Raw genomic sequence first — 22,882 nt, forward strand, 5'->3', positions numbered from 1 at the left:
GTGTCCGAACTGGAAGTGATTAAAGAGCAACTCCACTTTTGTTGAGAAAAAAAAAAAAACATTCCCATCTGGGTGATCTACTTACATTTCAAGGATTTTAATACATTTTGTGGCAGATTCCTACCTTTTGTTATTCTGAAGTAGATGTTTGTCTGTGTCCATGTGCAGAGTGAATCTGTATGGGAGTGACTGATTAATTATCAATCAGCCGCTGCACCTGCAGCACACTAATGAGGAAAATTGCAAGGTCGGCATCCCTTTAGACATGATTTCCCATAGGGAGTATTTTATCAAAAATGTAATTTTTGTTGCAGAGGGTGCCAAAAATCTGATTTGTGTTTTAGTGCAGACTTCTAGGAAAATCAGTAAACCAATCACACAAGCAGGAAATTAAATTTTCAGGGGGCGTTCTGTACACATTTTGCAACACCTGCAACACCTCCAGGTAGGCATATTGCATTGCATTTTACAGAAAATTACAACGCTGCAGATTGAAAAGGAAAGGTCATTTTTATTAACATTCAATTACAATATGACTTGAGTCGTAAATGTAAACACTATATTATTTTATTATTTTTATTTATTATATTTTATATATATAATATTATATATTATTATTATATTTATTTTCAATTTGCTAATTTTTTCTCCATGAAAGTGGAGTTACCCTTTAATGCAAACTGACAAGTAAAAAAAGTTTGTTTAAAATAGTTTGCCTTTATTTAACACCATATTAACACTTAGTTATCCTAATCAGCTTCAATTGACTCATTCTTTCCTTTCTTGCTTCAACTTTTATCTTCCTGATGATTTTTGTATGTTTATTTCGATTTTACTAACCATTAATATTTAAACTTTTTTCATTTTTATTTGTTTTATTTATTTTTTTTAGTGTCACTTTATATCAGAATCATAATTTTGTCATTTTAAAAATGGGACAAATTATGGAATAAGATGTATACTTTTATCTACAGTTACACTATTTTACTGTGTTACTTTTTGTCTAAGGATTGCATTAAAATATTTGCAGACAATATCACGAAAAGAAATCCTTGTTTGTCCTAATAAAGATAATATACAGTGTATACATATATCACTTGTATCTTAAATATTGACAAAAGGTATTGCTGAATAAAAAGGTCCATAGCAGAAAAGTATACTATGATCTGATCCACAAGGAGTGTACGGGTGTGAAAGATGAAATGGTTAAAGAGATAAAACAATATGAAATGTATTTATTTATTTTTTTTTGGTTTTTTGCCTTGACATACATTCCAATTTTACTGCCAATAATTTAAGCAAGGATGAACAGTAATAGAAAAATAGGGAGAGCTCCAAAAGTGTGCTTATTCATTTTAGGGAAGCACTGCTAATCACTATTCTAATGACTTTTTTGCTAACATACACAGTATGCTTTTTCAATACACTTCAGCATAACTAAAATCAAGTGTATAAAAGCATCCCCAAGCTTCATTTTAAGATTATCACAGATCACAGTCATTTTTTCTTTGATTAAACCATGTTGATGGTTAATTTAAGTGTACATTTTGTAGAATCAAGCCTCCTCCCCAGAAAAGCTTCTCTTTAGGGCTGAAAAAATGGTAAACTTATCATTGTTAATGCAGTTTGTGTGGATATGAAATGTTGCTAGGATTCCAAAAGACATGGGAAACCACTGAACAATCATTAGATAGAAAAGATACAAAACATACAGCACACCACTAAAATGGACCTCTGTGTGTCTCATTCCTTGTGCATACTTGTAACTACCTATGCAGCAGCCAAGCAACATTTTTCACTTCTCATCAACAAACCCATTGATCACCACGTCAGCACTTACATGTTGATCACATGACTTTGTTAGAAATCCAATCCATAAGTTATTTTAAGCACATTTCAGCTAAACATTCTAAATGTTTTGGGCTAAATGGGTATTTTCATTGCAAACAGTGGGGCGGCACAGTGGCTTAGTGGTTATCACACCTGACTTGCAGTAAATGGGTCATGGGTTTGATTCCCAACCATGGCGCCTCCTGCATGGAGCTTGCATGTTCTCCCTGTGCTTGCGTGGGTTTCTTCCGGGTACTCCGGTTTCCTTTCACACTCCAAAGACATGCTGGTAGGTTAATTGGCTCCTGTCTAAATTGGCCCTAGTATGTGTATGAATGTGAGTTAGGGACCTTAGATTGTACACCCCTTGAGGGTTAGGGACTGATGTGAATGTTTAATATATATGTGTAAATTGACAGCGCTATATAAGTACCTGATATAAATAACATAAAGGTTAAACATATTTTGCCTTTCTATATTCCTTGCATTAAGGAGAATTTTTTTCGGCATCAGTATCATCCCCTCAGCCCTCTTATACTTACCTGAGCACTTATTCGATACAGTACTGTGCTCATCTGCACCTCTGACCTCACTTCCTGGTCTCACATACTTTGCTGAGGCAGTGGGAGCCATTGGGTCCTGCTGCTGTGCCAATCAAAGCCAGTAATGAGGGGGTGGGGGGTGGGGCCAAGTTCCACTGTCTGTGTCTATAGACACAGGCAGCGAGCCCACATGATTTCCCCCCATATGAAGTGGCTTTCTATGGGTGTACTTACCTGAGAGGAGGAGCCAAGAGTGCTGGTGAGGGACCTGAGAAGAAGAGGTTCAGGGCTGCTCTGTACAATTAAATTAGTAAGTACAAACCTGTTTGTTACTTTTTTAAAAAATTGCATTTACAATCACTTTAAATACTGTGAAATCTCTCCACTTATTCCTGACACCATGACATCTCCAGTCCTAAATAAATCATTGTTAAGGTTTACATATTAGCAAAATTAAAAGTATTAAATAGTGAAGCATAACCATCAGAGAATATTCACTGTTTTTAACATAACCTGGTTTTATGTTTTGTAGAAACAAATTTATAGCAGCATTTGAGAAAATGTTCTCCTACATTTCAGCACTTTTGGGCAGTTTTCATTAAAAATACGGTTTAGAAGAAAAAAATTAATTATTGCCTTAAAATTCATTATATCTGCTCAAGCGTTAAAAATGGAAACATTAACATTTATTTTTTTGCCCAGAAATAATTTTAATGAGAGCAGATTGCAAATAGATATGTTTCCATGCCAATGTATCAACTGCTAGATTTTGTTTCTGTTTGCATTTCCAGTTTAAGCTCTTTTAATTTTGCGCTAGATCATCATCTAACATGATTTTTAAACCAAACAAAAAACATTCAGTGATAGGTACTTAAAGCAGAACTTTAGTGCACAAACCAGTCTTGTTTGAGTCCCAATACTCACACAAATGATTTTGTTCTGTATGACTTTTATATCAGCATAGGCCCTTTCTTGCTTCTTTCTGGCATCTTTTAGAGGTTGCATAGAAGAATTCCACATTGGATGTGAGTGACATTTCAAGTAAGTTGCCTACAGGTAAGTGAAAGCAGAATGAATAAAAAAAAAATATGCAAATATCTCTTGCCTAGAGTTTTCAAAATACTACAACACGCAAGGTGATGCACTTCTATCATTACACACCCAACCCTATAGGACTTAAAACTTCACTTTTATTACCAAAATTAAAATTAGAATAGATTCAAAAGGCTATTAATGTTGACCTGAAAGCCCACCTCTTGGATTTTAGAGCCCTGAAAGGGCCAGGAGGCAGTCGGTGCCAAAGGGTTAACTGTTACAGTATTGCTAGTTCCCCATAGAGAGGTCATGTTAGAGTATTGGAAAATTCAGGCTGTTTAGTATTTTTTCTTAGTAATTTTATTTTTAAGAGGTGCTGCGGACCTTAAGCCTGTGGTCTAAAATATGATTCCTGGAAAAAAGAGATAAGACTTTTAATCTATTGTCTCAGGAAGCAAGCAAGATTTTCTCTAATGAACAAATACCATGTCAAAAAGAAGTGACAACAGAAAAAAAACATACTAGATCATGGTGGGAGGTCGCAAGCCTGGATATGTATATAAAGCAGGGCATAACAGTTTATGGTTTAACCGCTTCCGGTCCACCCTATAGCAGAAATACTGCTACAAGGCAGCAGGGGTATACGTGATCTATACGTGATTTTGCACTTCCAGGTAGGGGGCGCATGCGAGCACCCTACCTGCACCGCCATTTGTAGCCTCAGTTGTCAGTCACTGGGTCCTGGCTGCTGATTACTCGCTGGCACCCGGTGATCGCCGAGTATTACCGACATGGGAGAGAACTGTATGTAAACAATACAGTTCTCTCCCCTGTTACCTCCTGCACATTGTTTTGTATGACTCTGCATAGCAGTGTGTTACAGTGGAAAGCAAACACACAGCCTCACAGTAAAACACACACAGCACACAGTTAACCCTTTGATCACCCCAGATGTTAACCCCTTTCTGCTCAGTGCCATTAGTACAGTGTCAGGGCTTTTTATTAGCACTGATCACTGTATTGGTGTCACTGGGGATTTCAGTGACACCAAGTCAGTTCCCCCCAGTGTCAAAATGCCTAGTTGCTGTTCGCCGCCATTACTAGTAAAATAAAAGTTTTAAAAAATTGCAGTATATATCCCGCCATTTGTAAACGCTATAACTTTCAATTAATTTACACGTATTGGGTTTTTCTTTAGCAAAGACATGTAGCAGAATACATTTTGCCCTAAATTTATGAGCAAATTAGATTTTTTAAATTTTTTTATTGGACATGTTTAATAACAAAAAGTCTTTTTTTTTTTCTATAGCGCAAGAAATAAAAAATTCACAGGCGATCAAATACTACCAAACGAAATCACTAATTGTGGGGGAAAAAGGACATACATTTCATTTGGGTGCAGCGTTGCATGATCGTGCAATTGTCAGTTAAAGTAACACAGCGCCGTAATGCAAAATATGGCCTGGTCAGGAGGGGGGTAAATCCTCTGGAGGGCAAGTGGTTAAAAACCATTAGGAGACTTAATTCACATATCAATAATCAAACATTCTGGGAAGCATGGGATAAATTGCAGACAGAAATACCCTACACGCTATGTTGCATCTGTTGAATTTTGAAAAAGTGCATTTTGAAAAACTGATTCAGCAATTTAAGGAACGTTTTGAAATTTAAAACCTATTTTGAGTTCAAAGTATTGAAGGAAAAGATACAGAAGTGTGTAGAACAACATAAAGAGAAGATAAAAAAGAAACATTGGCTTGAGATCTACAGGACTTTGAACAGGGTAAAGTGTGTGCTTAGTTTCAAAAACAGGAACTCAGTTCATTCCTGAGACGTCTGATACATCCAATGATTCTGACAGTTCAGAACAGGATGAAATGAATGGGAGGGTTATTAATATATTTGGACATCTCCTTGAGCCAAGAGAACAGATTAGGGGTCGAGGCAAAGGAGGTAGACAAGGCAAAAATGATTTTTTTATGCCAACCAAATCAATCGCTATGGAATCCCAACCTGTGGGCATATACAGGGACATAAGAAGCAGGTAAAACATAGCTCCTATGGAGTACAGGATTTTGTCACAAGAGAAAGAGAAAAAGATGTGGGGACTATTGAAATAGTGGATAGGTTGGGGATTTTCAATCTGTCATCTGTGAAGATAGATTCAGACCAAATAAAGGTTGTTGGAAAATCAATTTTCACATCAGTTGATATTGACCCTTTTAAGTGGGTAAAAGATGTTAATCTTTTTGCCCCAAAAGTGCCACTAAAATGGAATATAAGAACAGAAATAAACTAGAAAAGCTAAAATTTCTGGGGAAATTGTGTGAAGTGTTCTTGCCTTCACCAGTAGTCTACAACCGGAGTGGGCGGAGTAACTGGGTGGAGTGGGCGGAGTAACTGTTGTGTGGTTGGAGTGGCTGGAGTAACTGTTGTGTGGTTGGAGTGGCTGGAGTAACTGTGAAAAGGTTGGACTGGGCAGAGTAACTTTATGGAGTGGGCAGAGTAACTGTGTGGAGTGTTTGGAGTAAACATAGTAAACATTACACTAACCAATTGATTGATTAAATTTAGAAAGTGCACATGGCAAGCTTGATAGAGTGAGAAATGAATTTCAACTTTTAATTATTTATATAGCACATTTAATTGCAATGTTGTTGCCCAAAGTGCTTCACAGTTACATTAAAACATACATTTATAAAAACATTAGCAGCATTATCACCTCAAATACTCTCTACTGTAGAAAACTTATTTCCAAACCTTTAACCAGAAGCCGGCCAAACTGTCACAAATTCAAAATTAGATTTCAAATAGGGCGGAGAAGAGCGGTTAAAAACAAACTGCTCCAAATTGCTCACTTCACTGGCGTCTTCAAATGATCGTAGTTTTAAAAACTATAAATCCTACAGCGAAGAGCTTTATATTGTGAGAATCACAAGACCCAGACCTACATTTTGATGCATAGTTTGTCTCTGAAATATTAAAAATGAAGGCACAGTCGCAGTTTAGATATTGCCCTTCAAATTTGAGGTGGCTAGAGTGGAGTTTCAATGAATGTCAATGGGTGGCGTGATTGGCAAACAAATGGTCATATTGTAAAAACTATCAGGACTATGGCTTAGCCGTGGACATTTGTAGTGGCAGCAGGGATAGCTGAACGTTTTGATATAAGATTTGTGCAGGTGGGCTTGAAAATGAGGGAGTGATGGAAGTTTAGAAATCATGTCCTGATTTTTCAGCTCACACGCTAGCTTTTGTCACTCTGCTGCCTGCTCACACACCTGGATTCCTATGGCAACTCACTCTACAGCAAGGGCAGAGAAGAGCGGTTAAAAACAAACTGCTCCAACTTGCTCACTTCACTGGCGGTTGCCATCTTAGAACGGTTGTAGTTTAAAAACTATAAATCCTACAGCGAAGAGCTTTATATTGTGAGAATCACAAGACCCAGACCTACATTTTGATGCATAGTATGTCTCTGAAATATTAAAAATGAAGGCACAGTCACAGTTTAGAAATTGCCCTTCAAATTTGAGGTGGCTAGAGTGGAGTTTCAATGAATGTCAATGGGCAGCGTGAGTTGCAAACAAATGGTCATATTATGAAAACTATCAGGACTATGGCTTTAGCCATGGACATTTTTAGCGGCAGCAGGGATAGCTGAACGTTTTCATATAATATTTGTGTAGGTGGGCTTGAAAATGAGGGAGTGATGGCAGTTTAGAAATCATGTCCTGATTTTTCAGCTCACACTCTAGTTTTGAACATTCCACCATTCATTCCTATGGGACCAATTTCATCACAAAAACGCAGATATTTCGTGAACCATTCGGCGAAACATTCCACAAAGTAATAGCACACCAATCGGGAACAATCCGCATGTTTCGATATATTACTGTCTATGTAGTGTAAAAACTGTGGGAGGAGTTAGGGTGGTAAAATTGGCTATAATAATAAGAATATATATGTGAGAACAGTAAGTGGTCTTGCCATGCAAGAACACTTAATTACCATCCTTTACTTTTCAAAAAGAAAATGAGAGTCTTAGAATCCCTACTTAAAGAAAATATGTTAGGGATTACAGAGGTGAAGGGGCACCTCACAGATTTACAATTGAACATTTTACATCTCAATTTCCACAGGGTGGTTGTATTCAACAATTAGTTAAACTAGTACTAATGTATCATGAGTTGTAGATACTGTATAGTATTTTTTAGCAGGGGTTTCCTGAGACTGGAAAGTTATTTTAAAGGTTCCTCTGTGTTGAAAAAGTTCTGAAAGGTTGCTTGAAAATGTAACTAAAGGCAAAACTTTATTTTTCATTTTGGATAGAGTAATGGAGGGTAACCCCTGTAATTTTTTCCATCTGCGTCCCCATTAGAAGATGTCCCCTCCAGGGGCGGACTGACCATTTGGAAACTCGGGCACTGCCCGAGGGCCCAGGGTCAGTAGGGGGCCCCATGAGATGCCCCTGGTACCTTTTTCATAGGCTTTTTTGAGTTTGGGCAAGGACACAGGGGCCCCATGATCCCCTATTGCCCGGGGGCCCCATGAGTTGTCAGTCCGCCCCTGGTCCCCTCTATTACTTTTCTGGAGACAACTCAAAATGTGTGATTTTCTTTTCTTTTCACTTTCAATAATAATGGTAAGCAGGATAAATAGAGAGGTGGAATCTCCCTAATGGTGACAGACATCAGTAAAGCACTAACAGGTGTTCTAATACCTTGCCACACTATCCAATATGAAAAACAAGTTTTTCCTTTAGTTATCATTTAAGAAAAAACAAAATATCTTTATAAATGTCAAATATTGAATGAAAATAGTATAAAAAAAAAAAATCACACACCTATATACAGTAAATACCCTTTTTCCACCAATAAAAAAGACAACATTGCATTTTTTATTGGTGGAAGGGTATTTATATTGTATGTGTGTGTGATTTTTTATACTATTTTCATTCAATACTTGACATTTATAAAGATATATTGTATTTACTTAATTTAACTTAGTTGTTTTTGATACACCACGTGTGTCCTGTGAAAGCAGATTCCCTCTGACTGATATTATAGTCACCTTTTTTCTATATTATATTTTTTCTATATACTATATTATAGTCACCTCTTCAGCCCAGATTGACTTAGTGAGTTGGCATATTTCTATGGTTTAAACCATTTTACCTGTTTATTATCAATAAATACTGATAAGGGTTGTAAATCTTCTCCACTATATGTATCCTACTGGATATCGCATGAGATAAAATACTGCATGATTTAATGAGATAAATACTGCATTTTTGGAAAGATTCTGCATACAGTATTTAAGTACCATTTTTTGTGAATGCCAAATACATTTTTGTAAAATACAGAGCTGAATTTTATCACGTCTTAAAGTGGTCAATACCACTTTGTGTATAAAGCCCTGTGTCCTTTAACACCTTAAGACAGAGGGCTTGGTTCAGACAGAGACTTTGTTACCACTTTAATTCAGGAATTAACATTCATATTTAAAATGGGTTAAAGTCCTCCTTCAACACTTTAAACTATCCCAACAACTAAACTGCAAAAATAACATTCTTATACTCACATAACGTCTGTTCCAGGTTATATCCAGTTGTAGATTTTAGATTCAAATATGGCAGAGGTTACATAGTTAGGCTGAAAAAAGACATAAACTCAACGAATACAAAAAACAAATCAATAGGAAACCTTCTTATGCGCAGTCCTATACCCATAGTTGATCTGTTGATCTAAAGCATTTTATGTTAATCTTTCACATGAAAATAAACGTGGGACCAATAATCCCTTACATAGATGATGTTGTATGGTGCAGTACTCACTGCATCCCATTTCAATGTATATATATATATATATATATATATATTTGCATGTTCTCCCTGTGCCTGCATGGGTTTCCTCCGGGTACTCCGCTTTCCTCCCACACTCCAAAGACATGCTGGTAGGTTAATTGGATCCTGTCTAAATTGGCCCTAATATGTGTATGTATGAATGTCAGTTAGGGACCTTAGATTGTACACTCCTTGAGGGTTACGGACTGATGTGAATTTACAATATATATGTGTAAAGCGTTGCGTAAATTGACGGCGCTATATAAGTACCTGAAATAAATAAATATATATATATATTTATTTTTATTTTTTTTAAAGGGTAGAGAGCATCTAATTGATGCATTAACTGTAAAAGTTAAAGGCGCTCTCCACCCTTCTTTGAACTGTGTGAATCAGCACTACAGATAAGGAGACCAATGGGGGTACTGCTGTGACTGAGCTGTTTTCTTACTCTGAGGAGGAAGCATCCAAAATATTTAAAAGGATTTCTCAATCCAGAGGATTACCCACTGACTTTTCTATTCAACAAACTACTCATAGGTATGAAAGTTCTCTGCAGCAGGATATCTCACTCGATCTGCATGGATTGACTGTTGCTGAATATTATCAGTTGCAATATATACCACATGATTTAGGGGAAAAAGTGTTCCTACAATCTGGAACAACACAAATGGATAAACTGGAACATGATAAAGATGATCAATTGAAAATTGTGTGTATATTTAAGTAATGCCTCATGTGTATAGTCTAGTCCCCAATTACATCAGAGGGTGTCAAGCATCTCTGGGTCATACTACAGCATTAGTTCTTTATCATCATCTAACTCTGTCTCTGTTTTTTACCCCCAACAAGGGGATATACAACAACACGTAGAAGGAGAGGACGCACACGGCACCACCGTAAGCCAAACAGCTGGCTTACATCATTAGACATGATGAACCAATCATACATATCCAAGTGAACATAGTGCATAACATATCATCAATACAGTTGTCTAATATTGCAGTGTTAAAACAGGGTTTGGGCTTTTGGCCAAAAGTATCCATGGATGCATGTGTGTTACAACAGAAATTGTGTAACGTTTTTAGACAACTTAGACTTAGAGTTTTTTCTCATCAGATCCTGAAGTGACATCGCTGCATGACCATGGGGCTATTCCCTTGTCAGATTTGTGTTCACAATATAACAGTAAAATCACTACACCCACCACCTCACCCCTCTTGAAGATGTATATTAGGAATGTTAACGAAGATATCTCTACAATTTTGTCTGATAAATCCTTTCAGGACCATATTCCAAATAATTTGACTACAATCCAACAGCGGATAAGGGGCTTATGGGGGTGGTTATGGATATTGAAGATTACTGGAAGGAAATGCTTTCACAATTATCGAACATGATTTAAGCATTTTGGCAAGTAGTACACTTCTAGATAGGTCAGAACAGTGCAATTAAGTGCAGAAACATTATTTTATTGACTTATTGCTTATTGTGTTGCACAGTAATTTTATGTTTGAAAATAATTATTTTTTTCAATTAAGGGGAATTGGCCCTCCTGATCAAGTGTTGACTGTGTCCAATCACTGCCATCACACAATGTAAACAGAAGCACGTGTTGGATTATAGACACATATAATACTTCTTTAGTGTCTTGAGGCGATTATGAATGAAGAGCCGTTGAAATAAAAGATTAAGTGTGATTTTATTTCATCACACAATGGCTTAAAATAACAATGTAAAGCATATCATGAACAGTTCCATGTAGATAAACCTATTGTAGAAATATCAAGCAGAAGTTTAAAGATACAGTGGGGCAACAAAGTATTTAGTCAGCCACCAATTGTGCAAGTTCTCCCATTTAAAAAGATGAGAGAGGCCTGTAATTGGCATCATAGGTAGACCTCAACTATGAGAGACAAAATGAGAAAAAAAATCCAGACAATCACATTGGCTGATTTGGAAAGAATTTATTTGCAAATTATGGTGGAAAATAAGTATTTGGTCACCTACAAACAAGCAAGATTTCTGGCTCTCACAGACCTGTACCGTCTTCTTTAAGAGGCTCCTCTGTCCTGCACTCATTACCTGTATCAATGGCACCTGTTTGAACTTGTTATCAGTATAAAAGACACCTGTCCACAACCTCAAACAGTCACACTCCAAACTCCACTATGGTGAAGGGTGAAGACCAAAGAGCTGTCGAAGGACACCAGAAACAAAATTGTAGACCTGCACCAGGCTGGGAAGACTGAATTTGCAATAAGCAAGCAGCTTGGTGTGAACAAATCAACTGCGGGAGAAATAATTAGAAAATGGAAGACATACAAGACCACTGATAATCTCCCTCGATCTGGGGCTCCACGCAAGATCTCCCCCCGTGGGGTCAAAATGATCACAAGAACGGTGAGCAAAAATCCCAGGACCACATGGGGGGACCTAGTGAATGACCTGCAGAGAGCTGGGACCAACGTAACAAAGGCTACCATCAGTAACACACTACGCCACCAGGGACTCAGATCCTGCAGTGCCAGACGTGTCCCCCTGCTTAAGCCAGTACATGTCCGGGCCCGTCTGAAATTTGCTTGAGAGCATTTGGATGATCCAGAAGAGGATTGGGAGAATGTCATATGGTCAGATGAAACCAAAATAGAACGGTTTGGTAGAAACACAACTCGTCGTGTTTGGAGGAGAGAGAATGCTGACTTGCATCCAAAGAACACCATACCTACTGTGAAGCATGGGGTTGGCAACATCATGCTTTGGGGCTGTTTCTCCGCAAAGGGACCAGGACGACTGATCCATGTACAGGACAGAATGAATGGGGCCATGTATCGTGAGATTTTGAGTGCAAACCTCCTTCCATCAGCAAGGGCATTGAAGATGAAATGTGGCTGGGTCTTCCAACATCACAATGATCCCAAACATACCGCCCAGGCAATGAAGGAGTGGCTTTGTAAGAAGCATTTCAAGATCCTGGAGTGATATAGCCAGTCTCCAGATCTCAACCCCATAGAAAAGGGAGTTGAAAGTCCGTGTCGCCCAGCAACAACCCCAAAACATCACTGCTCTAGAGGTGATCTGCATGGAGGAATGGGCCAACATACCAGCAACAGTGTGTGCCAACCTTGTGAAGACTTACAGGAAACGTTTGACCTCTGTCATTGCCAACAAAGGATATATAACAAAGTATTGAGATGAACTTTTGATATTGACCAAATACTTATTTTCCACCATAATTTGCAAATAAATTCTTTCCAAATCAGCCAATGTGATTGTCTGGATTTTTTTTCTCATTTTGTCTCTCATAGTTGAGGTCTACCTATGATGCCAATTACAGGCCTCTCTCATCTTTTTAAGTGGGAGAACTTGCACAATTGGTGGCTGACTAAATACTTTTTTGCCCCACTGTAAGTCACCATTATTTGTCATAGCTGTCCTGGCCATGTGCTGTTCGCCATGTTCTTCTTGTCCTTCTCAAGTCTTTGGGAAGAAGCCGGAAATAGATGGAAGTGACGATCTTGTCTTGCAGCATGCACCTGTTGGATTTTCTCAGAAGGTCCTAGACGTGTGTGTGTGTGTCAGAGTGTCAGTGTTAGCGTGTGAGTGTCCCTACGTGTCCGTTGTCTCATGGTCTTTTATGAGGCAAATTTACGTCATAGCTTGGGATTCTAAGACCTTCTATGGAAATCAGTACTGCTAGCAAAGCAATACCATAGAAGACAGGGGACACTAAATATATATGATGTTTGATGGACAGGTACAGATGCTGATGTACATAATACTATAAGCTAATGATGTAACCTCAGCTATTCATATTTAAATAATATAACTTAAGAACATATTTTTACAACATATCAATATATAATCACTAATCTATACATGTATCAATATTAGAAACGTATACTAAATACACACAGATACTATAAAAAATACATTATGTAATAGTAAGTCACTTCTAATACCTTTGACATTTTACTAGAGACATCTAACCAACTATACCTAAATATAGTCTTCAGCTGGTTTAGCTGGTCTCAGCTTAACTTACTCATATCTTTCAGTCTCAGCTTTATCTGAAGAATTGTAATACTATTGGCTTAAGGCGTCCATTCAAACATATTAATATTAATTATGATTAATCATAAAAAACAAATATTTTGCAAGCTTGCCATCAATACAATTGCCGAATCATAATTTTGATTAATTAATTTCTTTCAGCACGCGTCTCTGTATCGGCTCACCTTCTCACACAGACAGCGTGAGTGAGGAGAGGGAGTTCCAATCTGAGCAGCCTGGCAGGGATCTGTGTGTAATAGCTGATTTTACTATGTAGTTACACACAGATCCCACACAGTGCAGCCATCTGTCACCAGTGCACCAAGTGCACATCAACATCTGTAACAGTGCCTCATCAACATCTGTCACATTGTACCAGTACACAAGAACATCTGCCACAGTGTACCAGTGTCCCATCAACATCTGCCACAGTGTACCAGTGTCCCATCAACATCTGCCACAGTGTACCAGTGTCCCATCAACATCTGCCATAGTGTCCTAGTGCATATCTACAATAGTGTCCCAGTAGACCATCAACGTCTATCGGTGCTCCAGTGCACAATCAACATCTGTCAGTGTCCCAGTGCAGCGCATATTCAACAGTGTCCCAGTGCATATCAACATCTGTTACAGAAAAATAGGCCTGGGCAGGAAGGAGGTGAAAATGTCCATTATTGAGGGGGTTAATGTCTGTCTTTTATCTATTTAGGAATTTTTATATCTCACTCTTTTCTGTTATTGCTACCACCCATGTAACTAGGTGATGTGAATTACTTTTCACCACATTGTACATGAGTTATTTCAGGGGTTCATGACTATGAACAACAATTCTTTTGTATTTGTCATTTTTCTTTATTGCTAACTGTGCTCTGAACTTATTGCTTTGTGGAGATTGACATATTACTATTTGTTCTGTTCCTTTTCCCTTGCCTTTCTGTGACATTTGGAAAAAGTGAAAATCTTTAAAAAAATACAATTATAAAAAAAAGAGGAGATTGCAGAGAATTGCTTGTTAAAAAGAGGGAAGCCTTCTGGATTCAAAAATTAAATACATTGCATCCACATGGTTTGAATCATGATTTTGATTTATATTTATTTTTATAACAGAATTGAAACATGTATGTATCTTGTTTTGTGTTTTGATTTGCATATACTTACGAGAGGAGAAATCACCAAAGTAATGGCATAATCTTCCTTTTCAAAGATTTTGATTGTATAGTCTAGTTAGCACAGTTGCTCTGAGTTGATCATATTATGTAATTGATTAAGCAGAAATGGGAATAGTGGTGATAAATAGTAAGCGCTCATAAATAATGCAAGCAGCTGAACATATAGGAAAACACATAAAAAGTCCCAAAATACATAAACAGAAGAAATGCAGCGCTCTTAAAATTGATAATGGAATTAGTAGTAAACACAGTCCGGTAAAACAACAGTGTTCCTTGTTTCCCAGTGTAAATGGTAGAATTTTGCACTAACCAGAACGCGCATGGATAATGCGCATATGTGTATAAATCCTGAAGATCCTTTTCTCCACTTAAGGCTGGTCAGGCATATGGCTTGGAAGAATAGAGATCCTACGCCCTCATGTGGTGGGAAATGATCCAGCAGGTCAAAGCTATGACGATCCAGATGAGCCTCCACAAAGAACTGGCACAGGAATCCCAAGGGCTACAAGGATGGAAAAGCTCAATGATGCAACCTTCTATGCGCATGCTCACTTGTTCATAAAGCCACACTTGGATTCGGGATCTATTCTGAAGATATCTGAAGATCAGATTGATGGGCTGAACCATCACTTTCTGTACTTTTTGCCCCTGTCCACGGTAAGCCATCAAGCCATGGCTTACCGTGGACAGGGGCAAAAAGTACAGAAAGTGATGGTTCAGCCCATCAATCTGATCTTCAGATATCTTCAGAATAGATCCCGAATCCAAGTGTGGCTTTATGAACAAGTGAGCATGCGCATAGAAGGTTGCATCATTGAGCTTTTCCATCCTTGTAGCCCTTGGGATTCCTGTGCCAGTTCTTTGTGGAGGCTCATCTGGATCGTCATAGCTTTGACCTGCTGGATCATTTCCCACCACATGAGGGCGTAGGATCTCTATTCTTCCAAGCCATATGCCTGACCAGCCTTAAGTGGAGAAAAGGATCTTCAGGATTTATACACATATGCGCATTATCCATGCGCGTTCTGGTTAGTGCAAAATTCTACCATTTACACTGGGAAACAAGGAACACTGTTGTTTTACCGGACTGTGTTTACTACTAATTCCATTATCAATTTTAAGAGCGCTGCATTTCTTCTGTTTATGTAATTGATTGAAGCTGATTATTCCTGGTCTTACTAGTATACTGTGTATGTGAGTATTGATGTATTAGTAATGTATCTCTTTTTCTTGCCTGATGAAGGGCTTGTTGCACAAAACTGTAGCCAGATTGTAATACTATATATATATATATATATATATATATATACTGTAAATATAGTGCTGTGTGTCATATGGTGTATATATCACATAGTGCAGGTTGAGGGGCTCCATGTTGGCAATTCTGAGTGGAGAAGACTGGTTGTACAGCTTTCTCCAGGACTGGTAACTCCTGGATTGGGATCTGGAGTCCAGAAGCTTTAAAAAGCTTTGGGAGGGACAAACCGCTAACCCAGTGTCCACATCTGACTGAATACTGTTGTAAATATTGATAACTAACAAATCAATGTAATTATTGGTCTTGGTATGGAAACAGGAATGTGCAGACAGGTTTATAATGCAAACTCATCCAATCCAAACAAATTTCCTGCACAAATTGGTTCTTTTCCAGAGATTAGCATTTATTGGACACCAGAACAGATGACAAAGTCTAACAAAGTACTTGCAAATAATCCAATGATCAGACGCCTCTAGAGTTCCGCTTCTCCTTTCATAACAAGCATATGGACATTCTACACATCCAATGTATATATCCAATCTATATTATGCACCTAGGTGGCTTCCATGCATACAATAATGTATATTATATTCTAGCTCATTCCTTCAAAAAATGTTTTCCAGCAATCAACATCCTTTCTTGATAAACAGTTTCTTTCCACATCTTCTAAAATTTAGGGGCAGCTGATTGGTGGATCAAACACTTTTAAACTTAACATGAAAAGACTCTACCTGCATTTTACTGAAAACAATTCATGCCAATTGTAGTGTTTACAACCCTCATTATACAGGACAGTAAACAATTGCCCATTTGACTAATTAACATTTTTCTCATTACATTTTGCATTTGCTGTTTCAATAGAATATAGAATTAGCATACAAAGTGCCTGCCAATTCTCTCAATCTTGATGACTTCTCTTATAATGTGAAAATGGACTGCTACCTCATTATACATCCAGGAATACATATATCTACCCAGATCTGATCCACAAAATAGAAACAGAACTCACATTACTAATTGCAAAAGTTACTTTGTGGTAATGTAGGCTTCACACAGACTCATATAAAATATGTACTTATTTTGAAGCTGGTTACATCTCTCTCCACCAGCTTTTAAAATGCCATCATTGAACAGTTATTAATTAAATATGACTTTAGATCATGATAAGAAAAGGATCTGTCAAATATCAGTGGCTCATATAACTGTTAGGCCTCATCATAGCATGAAGTTCTCTTCAGTCCACACAAAGATATTGACTACTGAATAAAGACAAGCTGACATCACACTCCTGACCTGGGTTTGACTTTGTTTCAGTAGTTATCGTTCATCATCTCACTGAACGTAAAGCTTGTTGTCACTGCTCTAGGAGCTCCAATCGACATGTCCTGGATACTCATCTTAGGCCCTTTGATGGAAGTTGCTGAATTGCTAATCTTCAGCAACTTCCATCAAAGGGCCAAAATAAAATGCCTGTCATCAGCAATTTGCTATAGGCCACCCAAATTGCCTTCAATAGAGCAGTTACTCAGATCATTGAGTACATAATTCCACTGAACTGGATCATACGATGGTTTAGGTAGTGTTAGCTTGGTATTAAATGTTATCAAATCATCTTTCCAAATAAAACAGAAGAAGTTCTTGCCATTATGTTCACCAGTAAGGGAAAATGTTCTTCACATCCATAGTCTTCAGCATATTCTAAACAACTGCTTCAACAAAATTCAAATTACAACTAGAGTGCTAAATTTCACTCATCCATCTTTTAAATTTAGAGAAAACCACCCTCATTTTTTTCCTAATCTACCCAGTCTGAGCATCAATGTATAAATATTCAGAAGCCCAGTACATTATGCTATGCAAAGCCATTGTGTAGCATTACATCTTAGATTTTACAGATATACAGATATTATGATGATGATTATAAGGATTAAACTCTTGCCTCTGGGTTAAAGATAAAGCTACAAGTAATAAAACCTAATGAAAAATAAAATTAAAGTAAAATAGATTTTAAAAAAAAGTAGATAAGATAGGAATAAGGAAAAAAGTTACAATGTTTATCCCAGTGCTTGATGAATACTGGGAGAGTCCATTATTCTGAAAGTCCTTGTAATTCATTGTATAGTGGTGTCAGCACAAATTACACATTTGCAACCAATTCCAGGCATAATGTGTAGATTTCTCATGGTTATCTAACTGACTTGCAAACAAGTATTTCTGGCCACATGGATCCAGGTTAGAGCACCAATATGTTGTAAATAAGGAATGATTACTAATAATTTAAGGTATATAATGCAAATTCCTCCAATCCAATCACATTTCCTGCAGAAACTTGTTGTTTTCCAGAGATTAGCATTTATTGGATCTCAAAACAGATGACAAAGTTCAACAGAGTACTTGCAAATAATACTATGATCAGAAGCCTCCAGAGTCCCAATTTTCTTAATCAGCACACCAGATAACCACATGAAAAGGTCTAAAAGGTAAGGCACCAAGAAAAAATGTGTTGGGTTGTGTTATTGGGTTCTTGTGTTGGGTTGCGTTATTGATCACATTCCCACATCAATCTGAGGGTGCAGTAGGGAGTTGCACTTAAAACAGAGATAAGTGAGGTGGCTTACAAATTAATACTATTAAGCTGAAAGGCTTAAAGGGTAACTCCAACTTTGTGGGAAAAATAGCAAATACAAAAAAAATATAGCATATACAATTGCAACACAAATCATATTGTAATTGAATGTTGTTAAAAATTATGTTTCCTTTTCATTCTGCAGTCCTGTAATTTTCTGTAAAATGCAATGCAATATAGCAACCTGGAGGAGTTCTTTACACAGATGGTGTACAGAACACCCCCCAGCAACCTCATTTCTTATTTATGTGATTGGCTCATTGATTTTGCCAAAAGTCTGCACTAAGATATAAGTTAGATTTTTGGCATCCCCTGCGAAAAAATTTAAATTTTTTGGTAGGATACTCCTAAAGGGATATCACGTCTAAAGGGATACAGACCCTGCAAGTTTCCTCATTACAGTTCTGCAGGTGTACCAGCTGACTGATAATTACTAATTCACTCTCATAGATAAACTCAGCACATGGACATAGACAAACAGCTATTTCTCCAGAATAACAAAAGGTAGGACTCTGAAACAATTTGTAAATCCTTGCAATGTACATTGATCACCCAAAGGGTAATTTTTTCTCAACAAACATGAGGTTACTCTTCATTATTTTCATCTACAATTATTTTACATTTATTTATTTGATGTTATGCAATGATATTTTGTATTCTGCTACTGACCACCTATGACAGTCCCAACCAGGACAGGGGTTTTTGGAGGGGACTAGGTTCTAGCTTTCTACCCACTGATTATGGCCCGTGGAGACAGCAGATCATTCTATGATGGACAACAATGTGATGAACGCTGAGAGCGAGGCTTGGATTAATTCTCTGAATAAAGACAATACAGCATCCCTTCTGGAGTGGATGGAAAGGTGTAATATTCATTTTATACATGTTAATGGTCAGTTGAAATATGGGGCTCTTCTGCAAACTGGGTTGGAGAAGCTCCTCCACTTGAGACAGAAATATTTTATGAGTTTTGTCTTATGATGACAGATTATACAAGTAAAAGTAAACACCTGAATGACAGTATCCGTAATGTGCTTTGTGTATTCAGGAGTGGGCTTGTTGACGGGCTGTCTGTGGTGGACTCCCTGGCTTGTCTGGGTGCTTGGCTGTTTATTATATTACTTTTCATTAGATCACTGTTAGCTATTGGCTGTGCTGTTTACCGTTTGCACTGTTTAGAAGTATGTGATCAAGCTCTTAACTAATCAGTGTGGGATGTTTATCCCAATGTGTAATATTTATTTTTATTGTTTATGTGGGGGCTACCTCTATTTCTGAAGTGTATAAAAACCTGTATTTCTGTTCAATAAAGAGTTTCAGTTTTGCACCTAAGCTAGTGTCATCTGGTCTTGGGTTCGAAGCCCAGCTACAATATCTTGGTCCTGTGTCCCAGCGTCAAGGAAGCAGTTTTTCCAATCGGGGTGACAGGCGGTCCATCACACCACCTTTATGACAAAATCTTACACCTCTTGCTCCAACCTAGCCACTTCAGTCTACAAGAGTTCACTGTTACCTGTTCCTCCTTGGACATATAAATCACCTCACCACACACAGAATCAGGCCCTGTCCGCTACAACCTCAGCAAACAAAGAACATCAAATGTCTCAAAAAATGTAGCCATGTTCTTGAGCGTCTATGGTGTAAGAATAAGTTTCAGAAACACTTAAACCAATATAAATATGCCCTCCAAAAATATAATTCCTGCTTCCACATTGCCAAGCAGACCTATTTTATCACTCTCAATAACACCCTCTCATTCAATCCCCATCAACTCTTTTCTACCTTTAGCTCTCTACTTTGTCCTCTACTGCTTCAACCCACTGGCTTACTATCCAGGATATCACCAATCATTTAAAAAATATGGTTGGACAAATCAGGATGAGATCCACTGTACAGAAATGTCCACAGGTACACTCAATACTTCTCTCATTTAACCCTGCTACTATATGAAGATGAGGTTGCTTAACTTTTTCTAAAGTGCACCTAACTGCTTGACCCCCGGACCCTGTTCCTTCGCAAATACTACTGTCATTATCTGGCTCCATCCTGAACTCACACCTTCAATCTTTCCCTCTCCTCTGGCATCTTTCCCAAATCTCTAAAACATGCGCTGGTCACCCCCTTACTTAAAACACCCGTGTTGGATCCCACCAACCTTAACAACCTACAACCCATCTCCTTGCTCCCCTTTACCTCTAAACTCATTAAATGCCTGACCTACAACTGACTCAGCTACCACCTCACTGAGAAATCCCTTCTTGATCCCCTTCAGTCTGGATTTTTCTCTCAGCACTCCACATGGTCACTATTTTGTACTCCTATTTTTGGACCTCTCTGTCACGGATATAGTTGACCACCCCCTCCTTAAAAAAAAAAAACTCCACTCCTTTGGTTTCCGTAACTGTACTCTTTACAACTTTAGCCCTGGTTCAAACTGATGCGGTGTGGAATTTGCAGCGTTTTCTGTGCAAGTTCCGCACCGCATCAGAATCGCACCCCGTTCATGCAAATTGCTGCGGGTGTGTATGTTAAGCTAACAACACCCCGAAAGCGGTCCGCAAAACACGATGTGCAGAATTGGATCATATAGGTGTGAATCCGATTCTAGCGCAGAGCAAAACAAGGGTCCTGTACCTTTTTGGCGCGAGTGCGGTGAGATTAGAGCCATACAAAATGTACGGCTCCAATCGCACTGCACAAAAATCGCATGTGATTTGCACAGGAATGTGGTGCGGTTCCTGTGCAAATCACATGCGATATACCGCACCACATATATGTGAACCCAGACTCAGTGTCACTTACAATTATACCTCCTCCTCTTCTCTTCCTTTTTACATTGGGGTCATCTCAATCTACACCTACTCCCTGGGTCAGCTGATAGCCTCCCATGGCTTTCAATACCATTTCTATGCTGATGACACCCATATCTATCTTTCTACTCTTCAGCTCACTCCATCAGTCTCCTTACAAATCACTAATTTACTGACAGAAATATCAGTCTGGATATCACACCTCTTCCTCAACCTCAATCTATCCAAAACTGAGCTCATAATATTTCCTTACCCATGTGCTCCTTCCCCAGACTTCTCTGTCAAGTTTGATGGCACAAATATTAGCCTGTTCCTACATGCCAGGGTGCTAGGTGTAATCCCAAACTTTGAACTCTCCTTTTGGCCCCAAATCCAATCACTGTCAAATCAAATCTTGCAACCTCAACCTCCACAACATCTCCAAAATATGCCACTTCTTAACCAAAGACACCAAAAAGCTTCTAATTCACTTCCTTGTTATATTTTGCCTAGAATACAGAAACTCCCCCCTCTTTGGATTACCTCTACATACGTTATCCCCCTTTTAGTCCATCATAAATGCTGCTGCCAGACTCTTTCACCTTGCCATCCATTCTGTGTCTGCTACCCCCCCCCTCTGCCAATCCCTTCATTGGCTTCCAGTCACCCAACAAATTAACTTCAAAATACTAACAACAACTTCTAATGCCATTCACAACTCTGCCCCCAGCTCACTAACCTAGTCTCAAAATACCAACAAAATCATTCTCTTCATTCCTCCCAAGATCTCATGCTCTCTAGCTTCCTTGTCACCTCCTCCCATGCCTGCCTCTCTTCTCCTGAGCCTCTCCCTTCCTTTGGAACCTCCTACCCCAATCTGTCTATCTCCTATTCTGTCCACTTTTAGATGATCCCTGAAAACCCTTCTCATTAGAGAATCGTATCCTGCCTCCACTTACCAATTTTTTTCCCCATCCGGTCACCCCCCATAGTTTTTGCCTTTTGTATCACTTGATCATCCCTTTAGATTGGAAGGTCTAATGAGCAGGGCCCTCTAATTGCTCCTGTATTGTATTGTATTGTAACTGTGCTGTCTTCCTTCATGCTGTAAAGTGTTGTGCATGCTGTTAAAGCATATAAATCCTGTATAATACTAATAATAATCTTGTATTTTCACTTTTTCCTTTATTTGTGTCCATGTACAAGTCCTGCCAGGAGCACTAGTAATTTGTTTCCTATTGTGCCTGTATAATGTGATACTTTTCTTGTTACTATGACTACTAATTGATTTATGCTGACAGGTTTTTCTGGTTGGATTGCTATTTAGAACTGAATGTATAATGTTTGTATTTATTCTGTCATACCTGAGGAAGGATCTGTTGAGGTCTGAATTTGTTTCACACGTGAACTTTGTTCTAATAAATTGCATAAGGTGCCACAGATTAACCACCAGTTAGGTTTATAGAAGGTAGGTGCTGCCTGAATTATATTTGTTTGCTGTAACATGCTTAATATCACACATTGCATAATTCCTTCTAGTATTGCTCACATTGGCAAGATGGTCCATAGTAAGAATGACATTATAAAGAGATTAAACTTTGTTATAAAACTGGAGAACTAATTTGGGTATCTGAGACTTTTTGTAGATTTGTTTCCCCTATCCAAAGCTCAAAACGAAGTGTGTAGTCTATAAAAACATTTTAAAAATAACTGTGATATGTGGATCTATTCCAAA

Source organism: Staurois parvus, unplaced genomic scaffold, assembly GCF_062004578.1.
Source record: "Staurois parvus isolate SC_StPar_1 unplaced genomic scaffold, SC_StPar_1.0 ptg000468l, whole genome shotgun sequence".
In the NCBI taxonomy this organism is placed as follows: Eukaryota; Metazoa; Chordata; class Amphibia; order Anura; family Ranidae; genus Staurois; species Staurois parvus.